Source organism: Aquarana catesbeiana, linkage group LG02 (assembly GCF_042186555.1).
Source record: "Aquarana catesbeiana isolate 2022-GZ linkage group LG02, ASM4218655v1, whole genome shotgun sequence".
In the NCBI taxonomy this organism is placed as follows: domain Eukaryota; kingdom Metazoa; phylum Chordata; class Amphibia; order Anura; family Ranidae; genus Aquarana; species Aquarana catesbeiana.
The window spans coordinates 466,040,644-466,058,940 of record NC_133325.1 but is presented as its reverse complement, the minus strand read 5'-3'; positions in this window follow the sequence as shown (position 1 = coordinate 466,058,940).

Genomic DNA, 18,297 nt, shown 5'->3' with positions numbered 1-18,297 from the left:
CTGTTTTGCATGGTTTTTGTATAGCACATAAAAATGTATGATGCAGTACAGTAAAAAAAAAAAAAAAAAGTTGGTGCTTTTGCTGTACTACAGGAAAAGATTCAAATTGGTTGACTAAGATCTACAATGGTCATATATGCTTCAATTTTTTTTCCAATCTATGTGCAATTCGGTTAAAATTATCAAATCTGCAAACAATCAAATAGCCATAACTTTCCTTCTGTTTAACCACTTGCCGACCAGCCACCGTCATTATACTGTGGCAAGGTGGCACGATCCCGCAAATCGCCGTAGGTGTACATCGGCTCGGAAACTCGATTTTGTGGGCACCCGCAAGCGCACCCATTGGCCAGTGGGGAAGCCAATCAGCGGGTCCTGCGGACTCTGGATCTGATTTTACGGGAGGCTCGCAATGTGGGGGAGCTGAAATATGAAAACACAAAGCTCCTTATATTCCCAGACTACTTCATTGAAACACAACGGCTACGGAAGCCATTTGATCATGTCCGTGCCCGCCTTATAGGGCGTACACATGGTCGGACTTTGTTCGGACATTCCGACAACAAAATCCTAGGATTTTTTCCGACGGATGTTGGCTCAAACTTGTTTTGTCTACACACGGTCGCACAAAGTTGTCGGAAAATCCAATCGTTCTAAACGCGGTGACGTAAAACACGTACGTCGGGACTATAAACGGGGCAGTGGCCAATAGCTTTCATCTCTTTATTTATTCTGAGCATGAGTGGCACTTCGTCCGTCGGATTTGTGTACACACGATCTGAATTTCCGACAACGTATTTTGTTGTCGGAAAATTTTATCTCCTGCTCTCCAACTTTGTGTGTCGAAAAATCCGATGGAAAATGTCCGATGGAGCCCACTCACGGTCGGAATTTCCGACAACACACTCCGATCGGACATTTTCCATCGGAAAATCCGACCGTGTGTACGGGGCATAAGGGTTAAAGGCCTTAAGTATAGAATACTTTTCCCAGCTAGAATCCGGGTTCAAGATGGAGAGCGGGTGCGCTTCTTTACGTCGCCCAAAGAGGCGTCCTCCTGGCTGGACACAGTTCGCACGGGATGATAGTGGCTGCTATCTCCTATTCCTTCCCTTATCCGAGGGTACCTTCTGCATGTCATCTGGCCTGTCATGGATCTGCAGTAATGTTTGTCAGCTTACCTCTCAATGTGTTCAGCTTAAGAGACCAGCCGCCCTTCACCTGGCTGCTTAAGTAATCTCTCCTAAAAGCATGGCTCCACCCCAGCCCCTATCAGGGAACACTATATTAACCTGTGCACTGAAAGCCAGCCCTGCTGATCAATATTGTGTGTTTGGCTTCCATGTGCCCTTTGCTATGTGTTCTACATCTGATTCTAGTTACCGATCTTGGCTTGTTCTTGACTGTCCTTGTCTGCTTCATATTCCAACCTTGGCATGTTCCTTTACTATCCTTACCTGCTTGTTGCCCCGACCTTTGGCTATCTCCTGACTATCCTTTGTTGTCGCAATCTGCTGCTCCCTCTCTACCTTCCTGTAGTCTACCGTGAGCGTGAGCTGGGAGGCCCTGGTGATTGTGACCTGGAGCCAGACTGCAGTTAAACCCATCCCCACCACTAGGGGCCTCTGCTGAACACCCACTGGCTCTTAGATTCCCCGCCCTGGGAAATCTCATGCTCTAGATCCCAGGGTTATCCGTGTTGGTGCTCCAAATTACCTGCTCTCCTGAATCACCTAAAGCTCCATCCACAGCAGTCAGCCATAGGGTCCACTACCTTGCGGCGCACTCCTGACCCCAACAGGGTGCATCTGTCACCCGCCGCTACCCACAGATGATCCATTGCAGGGCATAGTCCGCAGACTTGAGACCCATTAATCAAATCAGACTCAGATGATGCGATTCCTCCAGGATCTGGCTTCCCGCTTCGAGCAGGTTCCTCAGCCAATGCACCATTCATTTTGAACTCCAGCCTCAAAATATTTCCGTCTGATCGGGCAAAGGTAGCCTATATTATTTCCCTCCTCTCCGGTGAAGCTTTAGCCTGGGCTGCCCCCCTGTGGGAGAAGAATGAGCCTGTGGTTTCCAGCCTGTCCAACTTCTTGAAGCTCTTTCGAAGGAACCGGCTCGGGTTTCTTCAGCCGCCAGTGCCCTTTTACGTCTTCGCCAAAAATCTTCTTCAGTGGGACAATATGCTCTTCAGTTTCGTATCCTCACAGCTGAGTTGAGCTGGAACAATGAGGCTCTGTCAGAAACCATAAATCAGACTGAGACAGAAGTACAGTTAAATCACACCTGTTTAATAAAAATAAAAAAGGTAAACAGAGAACCTACGGGAGTCAATGATGGACTGTACTTCATACTCCTCATGGTTCTCAACCTGTACAGGGTGAGGACGAGGCACTAAGGTGGTAAAGCGGTTGCAGACCAAAGGTTTTAATAAGGAGAGATTAAATACATTCGAAATAAGCATATTAGAAGGAAGGTCTAATTGCGTAAGCCACTAGGTTAATCCTGCGAAGAATATGGAAAGGCCCATTGAACAGAGGTGCGAACTTCAGAGAGGGAATACGAAATCAGAGGTTGCGAGATGACAGCCAGACCCTGTCCCCAACCTGGTAGGAAGGCGCAGGCAGGCATCTGCGGTCAGCATGGAGTCTGTACCTATCATTAGCATGTCATAAAGCCTCCTGGACTTGTGCCCAAGTGGAACGAAGACCACGGAGATGCTCCTCTAATGCAGGAATACTCTGCAGGACAAATGAGTCAGGCAACATGGAAGGTTGGAAACCATAGTTCGCCATAAACGAGGACAATCGGGAAGCAGAATTCAAAGCACTATTGTGAGCAAACTGCACCCACGGTAAGAGGTCTGACCAGTTGTTATGATGGTCAGAAATATAGCAACGTAGGAAATGCTCCAAGGACTGATTGGCTCATTCTGTGGCCCCATTAGACTGTGGGTGATACGCAGAGGAGAAAACAAGCTGAATTCCCAACTGTGCACAAAAGGCTTGCCAGAACTGGGACACAAACTGACTACCCCTGTCTGAGACAATCACCTTGGGTAACCCATGTAAGCGAAAGATCTCCCGAGCAAAAATCTAAACCAGTTTTAAGTGGAATACAATGGGACATTTTCGAGAACCGGTCAACCACCATAAGGATAACTGTGTTGCCCTGGAAGTTGGGTAACTCCACAATGAAATCCATAGACAGGTGGGTCCAGGGCCTCTCTACATTGGGTATGGGTTAAAGGAGGTCCACTGGAAGGTGTCGTGGAGTGTTACTCTGAGCACACGCGGAACAGGCAGCTACGAAAGCGGTTACATCAGCACGTAGACTAGGCCACCAGAATTGTTGGGAAATGGCCCAAAAGAGTTGATTCTTCCCAGGTTGGCCAGCAGCTTTGGGAGAATGAAAAGTCTGGAGCACGGCAGTAGGGAGACTCTCTGGGACAAAGTAGCAGTCACAAGGTTTCTCAGGAGGAGCATGGATCTGAGCAGCAAGAATTTTGTCACCCAAAGGAGAAGAGATACTGGTGCAAACCATAGCCAGAATAAGATCATGAGGAATCACAGGAACTGGAAGTGGGGGAAAATTGTCGTGACAAAGCGTCAGCCCTTAAATTCTTAGTACCGGGTAAGAATGGGACAATATAATTGAAACTAGACAAGAAAAGCATCGCGCCCTTCTGGGAGAGAGGTGTTTAGCCTCAGTCAAGAATGTGATATTCTTATGGTCAGTAAGAATAAGAACAGGCACAGTGGTAACTTCGAGGAGATGTCTCCATTCTTAATGATCGCTAACAGCTCTCTGTCACCAATCTTGTAATTGCACTCCGCAGGTGACAATTTCTTGGAAAAGTAGCCACAAGGATGCATAGCGCTCTCAGAGGTAGGACGTTGAAACAGAAGGGCACCAACTCCAGTCTCAGAAGCATCAACCTCAAGGATAAAAGGTAACGTAGGATCAGGATGTCCCAACACAGGAGCAGAAACAAAAGCAGCCTTGAGACTCTCAAAGGACTTAATGGACTCTGGAGACCAACTCTGTGGGTTACCGTCCTTTCTGGTCATATCAGTCAGGAGCTTGACCAGAGATGAGAAGTTACGAATAAACTTCCGATAATAGTTGGCAAAGCCAAGAAAACGCTGCAGAGGACGTAAATCCATGGGTCGGGGCCACTGTAGGACTGCTGAAAGTTTCTCTGGGTCCATCGAAAAACCAGCAGTGGAAATTACATAACCCAGGAATTTAACCTGTTCACAATGGAATTCGGACTTCTCCAATTTACAATAGAGATTGTTCTCTCTTAGTTTCTGAAGCACACGACGGGCATCTGTGTGGTGGCTCTCCAGGGACTTGGAAAATATGAGGATATCGTCGAGATAAACCACCACACATAACTGCAACAAATCTTGGAGGACATCGTTAATAAATTCCTGGAAAACTGCCGGGGCGTTACAAAGGCCAAAAGGCATTACGAGGTACTCATAATGACCTGTTCTGGTATTAAACGCAGTTTTCCACTCGTTTTCCACTATGGCAATTAACCGACAGCTGAGCGGCCAGCTTTGAGAAGGAAGGGCTGAGCCCAGCCCTGGCAAGCCCTAGGTGCAACCTTTTTACATGGCCTCTCTGACCGAGTGAAAGACAAATTAGCAAGAAGAGCCATCCCCTCCGGTCTGGGCGATGTAATTTCCTTGTGTAATCAGATCGACATTCGTTTTCAGGAGAGGTCCCTAGGAAAAAGACGCCAGCACTCCCTGGTCCCTAGCCAGTCTGAGCTCCCCTCCCTTCGTCCCGTGGATTGCCTGCTGAGGAACCTATGCAGCTGGGTCAGACCAGGCTAACCCCCGAGGAACGTGCTAGGCGCAAAACTCTGGGCTTGTGTCTCTATTGTGGGGGCAAGGGTCATTTTCGTGACTCCTGCTTGCTTCGTCCAGGGTCTATACATCTGGACGGTGGAGTATTGGACCCAGAAACATCACCTTCTCGTCTTCCTCATCCGGTGTTCCTTCATGTAGGCGCTTCCCCTCAATCGATCTTTGCATACCTGGATTCCGGGGCTGCTGGCAATTTTATGGACTGGAGAACTGCTTCTTCCATGAAGCTTACCCTTTCGCCCCTCACTATCCCACTGGTAGTCTCGTCAATTGACGGCAATGTTCTCCTAGGGGGCTCTATCCACTTCCAGACTCTCCCTATTAAGGGGTCTGTAGGGATACTCCACCAGGAGTGGATATCATTCCTTATTCTACCCAAGGCCTCAACCCCCATTGTATTGGGCCTTCCTTGGCTACAGCTCCACTCCCCACATGTGGACTAGGCTTCTGGGCAGAGCCTGGCTTGGGGTCCCTCATGTTTCTTGTCCTGCCTTCTCAAGGTTGTCCCCAAGGAGAGACTTTTGGTTGATACCACATCTGTATCTTCTGATCTTCCCGCTATATACAGCGATTTCCGGGATGTGTTCTGCAAGAAATCAGCTGATGTGCTTCCTCCTCAAAGGGCCTTTGATTGTGCTATTGACCTTGTTGCCGGAGCAGCTCTGCCCAGGGGTCGTACCTACCCTCTGTCCATCCCAGAGACCCAGGCCATGTCAGAGTATGTCGCCTAGAATCTAGAGAGAGGTTTCATCCGGAAATCCTCATGGCCTGCAGGAGTAGGGTTATTTTTCGTTGCCAAAGAGGATGATACCTTCAGACCCTGCCTTCGACTATCCAGGTTTAAACGCGGTGACTATCAAAAATTGATACTCCTTACCCTTAATATCTGAGCTATTCGACAGGTTGAAAGGTGCCTCCATTTTTACCAGAGGTGGGGGACTCGAGTCACATGACATGACTCGAGTCAGACTTGAGTCACTTGTTTGAGGACTTGCGACTTGCTTGACAAAATTAAATAAATGACTCGACTTGACTTTGACTTGTCACTAATGGCTTGCGACTTGACTTTGACTTGGGCTATTTGACTTGCAATGACTTGGCACCACCCCCCGAAAATATTACCCACACACTCCGCCCACCACCGCCTCTGAGCCAATCAGTATTTGCCAAATGTTATGCACGGGTTATTACGATTTTTATATGCCGGCTTGTTTTTAATTGTATTTTCACCTCACGGAGCGTGCACTCTCTGTTGCGGTCTGTACTTTTATTTAATAAATTCCAAAACTTTTTACACTATTGGAGCTCCGCTCTTTTGTTTTTTCCTTTGCCACACTGGGAGCAAGAGAGCTTTCCTTCCCCCCTCTCCAGGCGTTTCACTTGGACCAGCCCGGATCGGAGACAACATTCCTAACAGCTGCTGGGGAGATCTTCTCATTACATGGTCCCTGCAGAGGGCAAAAATCTGCATGCCTGATAGACCCTGCCAAGGAGGGGGTCCAACACGGAGGGTAAGAGTCCACCTTTATCACTTTCTCACTTATTGGAGTCACCGCCAGTGGATTTGCACCATCCTGCACCTCTCTCTCCTTTGTCAATCCACTCATAGGGGGATTAGTGGCTGCTGAGCTGAATAGTGGATGGAAGCTTTTTTTCACCGATGAACTTTTTATATTTGAACCCATGGACTGAGTTTGTTTGATTTTTGAGTTTTTATGTTTTGCACTTATATATTTTTACCACTCATGGAGTCATTTACTTGCTCTCAGTAGATTGTGGTTTTTACTACTACCCACATGTATTCACATCTATGTGTGTATTTTCATATAATTAGCGCACTTTATTTATTTTTTAGTATTTGCCAAATGCCATTGGAGCTGTACTGTAACCCGCCCTCCTCCTGCAGCCCGCCACATGTGACGAGACTCGAGAGGATACAAAAGACGAGGATAACCGATAAAGTAAGTGTGGCTGACTGTGTAGTGTATTGAGGTGGGCGGGAGTCTGCTCTGTTCCCTGCGGTTTGTTTACATTACCAGGCATCCACCACTCCCGCTTGTTCTCGGGACCGGAGCGGCTGTGAGTCTGTGACAGTGAGTTATGTAGAGACGGCTCTCTGTCTGGTAGCTATAATGGAGGGAGCGATTCCAAAAATAATTAAATTTGGATTTAAGGATTATGTTTTAGATGTTGGTGAAAAGAAGAGAACGGCGTTATTTTCCCCCTCAGCAAGGACTACATTTTTTCAGGCTTGTTGGCCATTTAATTGCTGAGTGTTCTGCTCCTTGTCTGCTGTTTGGGCAAGTGTTTCTTTAATATGCCAAGAAAAAAGCACTAAGCAGTTTTGTTAATGTTGAAAATAAAACAAAACCTTTCCTGAAAACTGACTTTTAACTCATTTAAAGGTGGAAATGGGGTAGATCAGTATTTTGACTTAATTTGTGACTTGACCAAAATAAATGACTTGACTTGCTTGACTTCTAGCAGGGACTCGACTTGACTTGCTTGCTTTTCGCCACAGTAACTTGGGACTTGCTTGTGACTTGAAGGTTAAGATTGAGACTTGCTTGTGATTTGCACATGTGTGACTTACTCCCGTGTGTGATTTTTACCAAGTTGGATCTCAGAGGTACATACAATCTGATTCAGATACGGGAAGGTGACGAATGGAAAACCGTGTTTAACACTAGATATGGGCATTACGAATAATTGGTTATCCCTTTTTGTTTGTGTAATACCCCAGCTGTGTTCCAAAACTTTGTCAATTAAATCTTCAGGGATCTGCTGTATCAGTTTGTTGTATCTATCTGGATGACATTCTCATCTTTTCGGAAAAACTGCTTGTCCATGTCCGGACTGTACTTCAACGCCTTGGAGAAAATAATCTGTATGCCAAGCTGGAGAAATGTTCTTTTGAATGTTCTGAGGTCTTGTTTCTGGGTTGATTTGTCTTGATTTTGAGTCTTCGTATGGATCCTGGAAAGGTCTTGGCCATTACCTCTTCATGGCCTCTTCCTGCTAGCCTTAAGGCCACACAGCGCTTTCTTGGGTTCATAAATTATTATAGGCAGTTCATTAGGAATTACTCTTCCATTGCTGCGCCTATTATCGCCTTGACCAAGAAGGGTGCGAATGCCAAGGACTGGCCCCCTGAAGCTGTCTATGCATTTCACGACCTGAAACAGGCCTTTGTTTCTGGACCTCTCTTGAGGAGACCTAATCCTGGGGATCCATTTTTTTATTGAAGTTGACACTTCTTTAATGGGGGTGGGAGCTGTGCTCCTTCAATCCTTTGAGAAGAGACATCAACCATGTGCGTTCTTCTTCAAAAACAATTCTCAAGCAGAGAAAAATTATGCTAATGGTGATTGGGAACTTCTTGCAATTAAATTGATGTTAGAAGAGCAGTGTCATCTCTTGGAGGGTTCCTCTCACTCCAATACTGATCATAAGAATCTACAGTACTTACAGAATGCTAAATGTCTGAATCCCAGACAGGCCAGGTGGAGTCTTTTCTTTTCCTGTTTTAATTTCACTGTTACGTACAAACCTGGTCCCTGCAACAGTCGGGCTGATGCACTCTCTAGGTCATTTGACACTTTGGACAAGGAGTTCACCCCTGGACCTGAGCCAATCGTTCCGACTTCATGCATTGTTGCCCATTCTACCACACTGGAGTCAAAGATTCCTCCTGGCAAGACCTTTGTCCCCACTGAACTAAGAGCTAAAATCCTCCGTATGGGACATGATTCCAAGGTGACAGGTCATACTGGGTTCCTCCAATCCTTCCTGCTCATCAGTCGCCACTTCTGGTGGCCTAATCTCCGCTCGGATGTCAAAGACTACGTTAAGACTTGTCATGTCTGTGCTCAGTCTAAATCCTCCACAAAACCCCCTGCTGGTCTTCTCAGGCCCTTGCCCATTCCTAAGGAGCCCTGGTCTCACATTACCATGGATTTTATCACTGCTGTCTGAGAATAATATGGTCATTTGGGTGGTAATCGATCGGTTCTCAAAGATGGCTCATTTTGTTCTTCTTCCTGGTCTCCCTTCTGCCCCTGCTTTGGTTCCCATTTTTGTTTGAGAAATCTTCCGCTTCCATGGGGTTCCTTCTCATATTGTTTCCGACAGGGGCATTCAATTTACGCCTCGTTTTTGGAGAGCTTTTTGCAAATCCCTCAATATTGTCTTGGATTTTTCCTCTTCTTACCACCCTCAATCCAATGGACAGACTGAGAGGGTTAATCAGGAGTTAGAGGTCTTTCTCTGCACCTTAGTCTCTGCTCATAATGGAGATTAGTCCTCTCTACTCCCGTGGGCAGAATTCTTTCACAACAATCATGTAAATACCAGTTCTCAGAAGACACCCTTTTTCACAGTTTATGGAAGACACCCTCAACTCCCTCTTCCCATGACCTGTTCTCCAGATATTCCAGCTTTTGCTACGGCTCAGTAGTCTTTCAATTCCATTTGGGGTGACGTTCATGATTCCCTCTGGGCAGCTGCTGACAAATTCAAAGTCTTTGCCGACCGTCACAGGCATAAACCGCCTTCTCTACAGCCAGGGAACAAAGTCTGGCTCTCCACCAGGAGCATCAAGCCTTGAGTTCCTTCTCTGAAGTTTGCCCCAAGATTCATTGGTCCCTACACTATAACCTCTAAACTGAATCCGGTTTGTTTCAAACTTCAGATTCCTAAAAGCCTCAAAATCTCTAACTCCTTCCATGTTGCCCTTCTGAAGCCTTTAGTCCTCAAGTTCTGTCATCCTCTCCCTACCGCGGCCCCTGTTTCTGAGGATAATCTGGAGTACGGGGTTAGTCAAATTCTGGATTCCCAGCTCTGTAGAGGTATTCTTCAGTATCTTGTGCATTGGAAAGGGTTTGATCCTGAGGAGAGGTCTTGGATCACTGCATCTGAGGTCTTTGCGCCTCGTCTGTTTAGGAGGTTTCATCTGAGGTTTCCCTCTAAGCCTGGGCCCAGGCGGGGGAGGGGGAGGCCTCGTAAGAGGGGGGGTACTGTCATGGATCCACAGTAATGTTTGTCTGTCAGCTTACCTCTCCATGTGTTCAGCTTAAGAGACCAGCCATCCTTCACCTGGCTGCTTAAGTAAACTCTCCTCAAAGCATGGCTCCACCCCAGCCCCTATCAGGGAACACTACATTAACCTGTGCACTGCAAGCCAGCCCTGCTGATCAATATTGTGTGTTTGGCTTCCATGTGCTCCTTGCTGTGTGTTCTACATCTGATTCTAGTTACCGATCTTGGCTTGTTCTTGACTGTCCTTGTCTGCTTCATATCTCAACCTTGGCGTATTCCTTGACTATCCTTACCTGCTTGTTGCCCCGACCTTTGGCTATCTCCTGACTATTCGTTGTCGCAGTCTGCTGCTTCCTCTCTACCTTCCTGTAGTCTACCGTGAACGTGAGCTGGGAAGCCCTGGGGTTTGCGACCTGGAGCCAGACTGCCGCTAAATCTATCCCCACCACTAGTGGCTCTTAGAGTCCGCGCCCTTGGAAATCTCATGCTCTAGCTCCCAGTGTGATCTGTGTTGGTGCTCCAGATTACTTGCTCTCGTGAATCACCTAGAGCTCCATCCACAGCAGTCAGCCGTAGGGTCCACTACCTTGCGGTGCACTCCTGACCCCAAAGGGGTGCATCTGTCACCTGGACTCAGGTGACCTGACATGGCCCCTTATTTGAGACGCTCTGCTGACTCCTGGGCCTGTGTCCATTTTGGGGGTTGTTTGTCCTCCCCTTTTTCATCACCCCATCTTGGCCTATGGAAACGCAGAGCTAAAGCATTCTAGTCTACCAGGTCCTGTTGGGCCCGTACCTGTTTGACTATGACTGTTTGTCCAACTTCAGTTGCTCCTCTGTTCTGGAGCTATACCTCCTACCTCCTAGTTTGTCACTTTACAGGAATCTTCTATTAACTGTTCAAGTTTTGTACCCCCAGCTTGCTGGGTGACCCGCACATCATTTATTCTCCGGATGACCCTAGACATGGGTTACCAAACTTATGTACTGCGTGCCTCTTGCACATGTTGCCTCCACTACATGGTGAAAAAAACAATAATTGGTTGCACTAATATATGTCACCTGTAAGCAATGCTGTGTTGTTAATGGGATGGAGGGGTTAAAAGATGTCCTGGGAAAGGACACAATTAAAATAGCAGCAGAGAGTCAATAAACAGTTATATAAAAAATTACTCCTGGTAAGGGCTCAGTCAGTAAAAGAATAGGGGGGAAATTCTGTAATCTGTAATTCTGTAATTCTGTAATCTGGGTGTATTACCACGGAAAAAGTTACTGGCACAATGCAGGAAGCAGCACACTGAAGGGTAGAAGGCACTTTTTGAGAAATACAAAAAAAAGAAACAAACAGCACCAACCTAAGTGCAGTAGTATTGTCATACGTTTTAATTTTAGTAGAAATGCACTCACTCTGAGTAGAATAAAAACAGGCACATCGTAATATAGTCCAGTGGACAGCGGGATGGACAGCAGGGCTCCACAAGGATGTGTTTGTCTGTGTCTGACGGTGCCGGTGGCTTCCGGTGTCTCAGGCTCGGACAGGCAGGGCACAGGGGGAGATTGTCAATCCTGGAGTTCCTGGTCGCGGTCGGATGAGGCTATTTGTGTGCACGCGTTCAGATCATGCATGCTCCTTCATCAGGCCTCACTTGACGAACTGGAGGACCCCAGCCTCTGAATCCATCAAAGCCCTTCTGCCTCTTTAAGAGCCTCATGCTGCTGTGACTGCGTTCAATGCACCCTGTGGCCTGCTGCTCGGCCATCACAACTTGTGTGCATTGAAGCTCTGAGATGTGGGTCTCCCCGATTTGGCAGATTGTTGGTGCTGGCCCCAGTGGTGTTCTCGGCTCTCCCTATCCTCTTCGAAAAGGGATAGCCACTGTGGGTGTCAGCAGTTCAGAAGTGGTTCCTGCCTCTCAGTTTACATATATTCTTCTGGGCTGGCAATCACTCTGCTCCAATCTCCTCAACAAGTAACCGCAGTGCCCACACTGGCCCCACGCTCACAGCCGCATGGATATATTCAGGCATCTGCCACATACCAGTCCAAAGATGCTCCGCGTCCCCCCTGCTTCACAAGGCCAGACTTCCTTTGGGCATCAATCTGACTCCCGTGTCCAACAGGGTCGGATTTTGCGTCTCAGTTCGCTCCGCATGTGATAGCCTTCGCACTCCGGCACCCGCCATCTTGCTATTCCTCACACATGTCTCCTCTGCCACTACACCCGGATTGGCGGCCCGTGGGCGACGACTCCGCTCACGTCCCCAGACTAGCTGACTCTCTGGCTGTGGCTCCTCCTGCTGGGCAGATCCCTTTAGTGCACTCTTTCCCAAGCGGTACAGTAACCCCTTCACCGTTGTCATCACAACTCATTTCAGCATACATGAATGGTACTGTATTGCAGATGGTGTTTCCTGACACGGACATACACACATCCACCTCCTGTTCCTCCTTGAGAAGTTACACTTCTCTGCTCTCTTGTTAACTGGACTCCTTCACTGCTGCTGGAAACTGTTCTGCTGTTACTGACTGCACGGCAGAAATTTTCTTCTACAGCACATGTACTGGCACAACCCCTGACGTGCCGATGCTTGCTTTCCAGGTCACTGCTTTCTTGACCATAACTTGAAAGCACACTTGCACCAATCACTGTGAAGCAGACATTACTTTTTCCCACAGTATTAAGCAACATACACACTATCAGATTTTCTGCTGATTTTTGTCTTCAGATTCACCAAAACCATGTAGTGCAAGGTCCTGCCTAATTGCATACAAATTGAAACTCCTAAAGTTTGACCTCATTTTATTTGTTTTTGGTAAATTTGAAAACAAAAATCAGCAGAAAATCTGGGGCTTAACACATCCTTTCTTCACTGACATTCCAGCACTTTACATAAGAAAACATGGCGTTTCTTGGGTATCTATCTGGCCATTGCCGGTAGCAACCACTGCTGTAACTCAGAGCAATGACGCCCCCAAATGTAGCACTGTTCCCATAAGGCTTGCTGTGTGCTGACTTCTTTCTTCTTCCTCTGATTACCTGCAGTTTCTGTTTTTTTTACATATCCCGCTTTACTCCCGTTTGCTCGTTACTCAATAAACAGTCCAGGGAATTTTTTTTTATATATTTATTGTGGAACTTGGATGGGAGAAGGAAATAGTGGGATACTCCAACTGAACTATTCACAATAGGTAGGGACAACTCTCACTTGGCCTCCCCAGATTACTTGTGGAAGCAGACATGCTGCTTTTACCATACTGCCACTTGTATGGAAGAACTAAGATTTCTTGCTCTCTCTTTATCTTCAGGACACTCTCTAGCATCCTATTCACTGACACCTTCCTCTTACTCTTCTAGCTGAAGGGATGGCCCTCACAGGATAGGCCCCATAACACAGATCTGTACTCACAGTAGGCAGAATCAGATCTTTTCTGGTGTCTCCCTTCCAATCAGCTCTGCAGGACCTTTCGGTTTAGCTTCTCTCTGAGTTTCCAGCCCCCAACTCAGCTACACAAGGCTGCATGACATGCCCTTGACATTTATACTGTCACCCAGCATGCAACAAGGTATTTTCCTCTGCCAATAGCCAGGGCTGTAACAATGCCTGTGACCTCACTTGCCAGGTTCCCTCCCACTGTCCAGTATGCAGGGCTGATCCTGGGTGGGTGCGTGGGGTGCAGCGCACCCGGTTAGCCGCAGAGGTGGGGGCGTCGAAGCTCCAGAGTGCTCCCCTCCCTCCTCCTCTCCTTGTCTTTGTCCAGAGGCAGAGTGCATGTAGCAGGTGCTGCGGATCCCATCCTGCTTGCTCTCTCCGCCGGCAACTGACAGGAGCAGATCACAGGAGGAGAGACTATGCCGCCACCGCTGTTATCAATGGGAATGTCAGGAACGGTGTCATCTCCGGTTCCACCTGCTGGTGGCACTATTACATTCAGCACCAAAAGGGTGTAATTCCAGTGGCCACCAGCAGGTGTCTCCCTGCCTGGACTTCAGACTTGCCATCAGCACACCTGTCATGGGTCTGCTGGACTATATAAACCCGCCCTGAAATAAGCCTCAGTGCTTCAGAATTCCTCTGCTAAGCCCTTGTCCCTGCCAGTACCTGCTCCTGTTCCAGCCTGTTCCTGGACCCCGTTTGTGTATCCTGTCCTTGAGCCCTGTTTCCTGTTCCCTGCTCCTTGGTCTGCTTCATTATTCCTGTTTTCTGTTCCCTTGTTGCTTTTGCTCATGCCTTATTTTTTATTTCATGTTTGTTTCCTTGCTCGTGTATTTTATTAGTTAGATAAATAGTTAGGTGGGTTTGGGGGTTTGCTGTGTTTTCACCATTTACTTGTTTTTGGTTTGCTGTCTTGATTTCATGTGTGTCTTTATCATTAACAATAAACGTACCTTTTTTTATTCATTTACTCGTTTGTCCCTGATTCCTTGGTGCAGCCCAGTGATCTGATCACCTGCATTGGATGTTGTGTATAACATCCCCTGACAGAATTCTGAAGCCATACAATCAGATCGGTTGCACCTGGGAATTGGGGCCTGAGTCCCAGCTATTGTTGAAAGATGGATTTTGAAAGTATTTTGTATTTATCGCTCCTGGCAACTGATGACAGAGACTTTTGTTATCAGACATTGGCTGAATACACTAGGGAACAATTGTTAGAAGGCATCCGCCTAGCTCATGTTTTTATTGATCAAGGCAGTTTTTTGTTTGAAGATGTGCAACCATTAATTAAGATCTGTACTGAGTTGGCCCTGTCTGATGTCGCTGAGGGAGGTGATGACTATACACCCCCTTTTAGTGCAGCTCAGGTAGAATCTTTAGTTTGGCTGTTGGAGGATGACTCAGCATTTTTTTTTTTTTTGAACAATATTCAGCTTGTCCTCAGCAGGTGCTTGCAAAATGCATTGAATCAGTGCAGTCTCTGGTCAGACAAGCTAAGTGCAAACCTGATTCAGTGCAATCATTAATACAGGCCTGGTCAAGTCTGTTGCATTCAGCTTCTGTTAGCTCCGAATATACCTTTCTACCAATGAAATACCAGTACCCTGTTTCCTCCTGTTGCACCTACCCTGCCTTTAACTCCCCTGCTGCTTCTCAACTGCCTCCATCAGCTCCACTAAATCTCCCTTCAAAACCTACTCCCTGTGTTTTGCCATCCTTTCACTCTTCGCTTCTACCAGCTGCATTCACTACCTACAGCCCTGTACCCACTTATATATCCCCAGTGGCTAAAACCAAAAAGAAGCGGAAATTTTTTCCAACCCTTACCATCATGCCAGTATCCAATCCTGCCTCCCCACCAGCTGATCCGTTCCAGCCTGATGTGTTCCTGTATGCCGCCCAGCCTGATGTTCCGATGCCTGCTGTTGTGCCAGCACCTGCTGTTCTGCCTGATGTGCCATTGTCTGTTCCTGCTGCCCAGTCTGAAGTTCCAGTACCAGCTGCCCGGTTTGAAGTTCCAGTACCTGCTATCCAGTCCGATGTGCCTATTGTGCCAGTACCTGCTGTTCTGCCTGATGTGCCAGCACCTGTGCCCACTGTCCAGTCTGAAGTTCCAGTACCAGCTGCCTGGTTTGAAGTTCCAGTACCTGCTATCCAGTCCGATGTACCTCCTGTTCAGCCTGTTGTGCCAGTACCTGCTGTTCTGTCTGATGTGCCAGCACCTGTGCCCACTGTCCAGTCTGAAGTTCCAGTACCAGCTGCCCGGTTTGAAGTTCCAGTACCTGCTATCCAGTCCGATGTACCTGCTGTTCAGCTTGTTGTGCCAGTACTTGCTGTTCTGCCTGATGTGCCAGCACCTGTGCCCACTGTCCAGTCTGAAGTTCCAGTACCAGCTGCCCGGTTTGAAGTTCCAGTACCTGCTATCCAGTCCGATGTACCTGCTGTTCAGCTTGTTGTGCCAGTACTTGCTGTTCTGCCTGATGTGCCAGCACCTGTGCCCACTGTCCAATCTGAAGTTCCAGTACCGGCTGACCGGTTTGAAGTTCCAGTACCTGCTATCCAGTCCGATGCACCTGCTGTTCTGCCTGTTGTGCCAGTACCTGCTGTTCTGCCTGATGTGCCAGTGTCTGTGCTTGCTGCCCAGTCTGAAGTTCCAGTACCGACTACCCAGTCCGATGTACCTGCTGTTCTGCCTGTTGTGCCAGCACCTGCTGTTCTGCCTGATGTGCCAGTGTCTGTGCTTGCTGCCCAGTCTGAAGTTCCAGTACCGGCTGCCCGGTTTGAAGTTCCAGTACCTGCTATCCAGTCCAAGGCACCTGCTGTTCAGCCTGTTGTGCCAGCACCTGCTGTTTTGCCTGATGAGCCAGTGCCTGCTGCCCAGTCTAAAGTTCCAGTACCGGCTACCCGGTTTGAAGTTCCAGTACCTCCTATCCAGTCCGATGTGCCTGCTGTTCAGCTTGTTGTGCCAGCACCTGCTGTTCTGCCTGATGTGCCTACTGCCCAGTCTGAAGTTCCAGTACCTGCTACCTGGTCTGATGTCTCGGTACCAGCCCTCCAGCCTGATGTCTCGGTGCCAGCCCTCCAGCCTGATGTCTCGGTGCCAGCCCTCCAGCCTGATGTCTCGGTGCCAGCCCTCCAGCCTGATGTCTCGGTGCCAGCCCTCCAGCCTGATGTCTCGGTGCCAGTGTTCCAGCCGGAAGTACCAGTGCCTGTGCTCCAGCTTGATGAGCCCGCTGCCCAGCTTGAAGTGCCCATGCCTGCTGCCCAGCTTGAAGTGCCCATGCCTGCTGCCCAGCTTGAAGTGCCCATGCCTGCTGCCCAGCTTGAAGTGCCCATGCCTGCTGCCCAGCTCGATGTGCTTTTCCCTGCTGCCCAGCTCGATGTGCTTTTCCCTGCTGCCCAGCTCGATGTGCTTTTCCCTGCTGCCCAGCTCGATGTGCTTTTCCCTGCTGCCCAGCTCGATGTGCTTTTCCCTGCTGCCCAGCTCGATGTGCTTTTCCCTGCTGCCCAGCTCGATGCGGATGTTCCACTGCCCAGCGTAATTTACCTCTGCTTTCTGCTCAGCCTGATGACATGGTGCCTGCTAAAACTGTTCCTGACTGATTGGCCATCTTGCCGCTGTGTCAATCCTGTCTGTCGCCTGGCCTGAATGTAATGCTTCTGTGTGGTCTGCCTCCGATGGTTTCTTTCCCGTTACCCTGCTAATTTTCATCTCTGGATCCAAACTTCCTGACCCGGGTGGTGGGGTGCGTGTCCTATTTTCAGACTCTGATGGCATGTTCCCCAGTGAACTAAAAGACTCTGGCCTTGGAAGTGCGAAGAAGTCCGCAGACTCAGTAGGGAAACATTGTAGGGTGTTTCTGCACCCACTCGGACTGTCATACCCAGGGCTGAATGGAGTGTCCGAAGGCCACTCCTTTAGGGGGGGGAACTGTCAGGAACGGTGTCATCTCCGGTTTCACCTGCTGGTGGCACTATTACATTCAGCACCAAAAGGGTGTAATTCCAGTGGCCACCAGCAGGTGTCTCCCTGCCTGGACTTCAGACTTGCCATCAGCACACCTGTCATGGGTCTGCTGGACTATATAAACCCGCCCTGAACTAAGCCTCAGTGCTTCAGAATTCCTCCGCTAAGCCCTTGTCCCTGCCAGTACCTGCTCTTGTTCCAGCCTGTTCCTGTTTGTTCCTGGACCCCGTTTGTGTATCCTGTCCTTGAGCCCTGTTTCCTGTTCCCTGCTCCTTGGTCTGCTTAATTATTCCTGTTTTCTGTTCCCTTGTTGCTTTTGCCCATGCCTTATTTTTTATTTCATGTTTGTTTCCTTGCTCGTGTATTTTATTAGTTAGATAGATAGTTAGGTGGGTTTGCTGTGTTTTCACCATTTACTTGTTTTTGGTTTGCTGTCTTGATTTCACGTGTGCCTTTATCATTAACAATAAACATACCTTTTTTTATTCATTTACTCGTTTTGTCCCTGATTCCTTGGTGCAGCCCAGCGATCTGATCACCTGCATTGGATGTTGTGTATAACATCCCCTGACAGGGAAGAAGGCACTCTGTGTTTCCTGCCCATCACCCCCTTCCTCCTCCTGTCAGAGGAGGAGAGCGAAGCAGCCGGAGATCAGAGCGGCTGTGTCTCTGAGTGGAGAGAGTTGCCACTGGTTCTTCTTTCTCCCCCCCCCCCCCCTCTCCTCCTCGAATTGCTGTACTAGTGAGTGGCGCTTGTCAGCACAACCAACCAATATGTTTCTTCTCCCTCCTTCAAAGAAAAGGATTGTGGGACATATAGTCCCAAGGACTGGCAGCTCCATTGTAACCCGGAAATTGCAGCCTACACAGCATGCCCAGCTGAATGGGTTGAGGGAGAGAGAGAGCCAGGAGCCCGGGAAATCTTTCAGGAAAGTGCACCCAGGACTCCAGGGAGAGGACAGTGCTGAG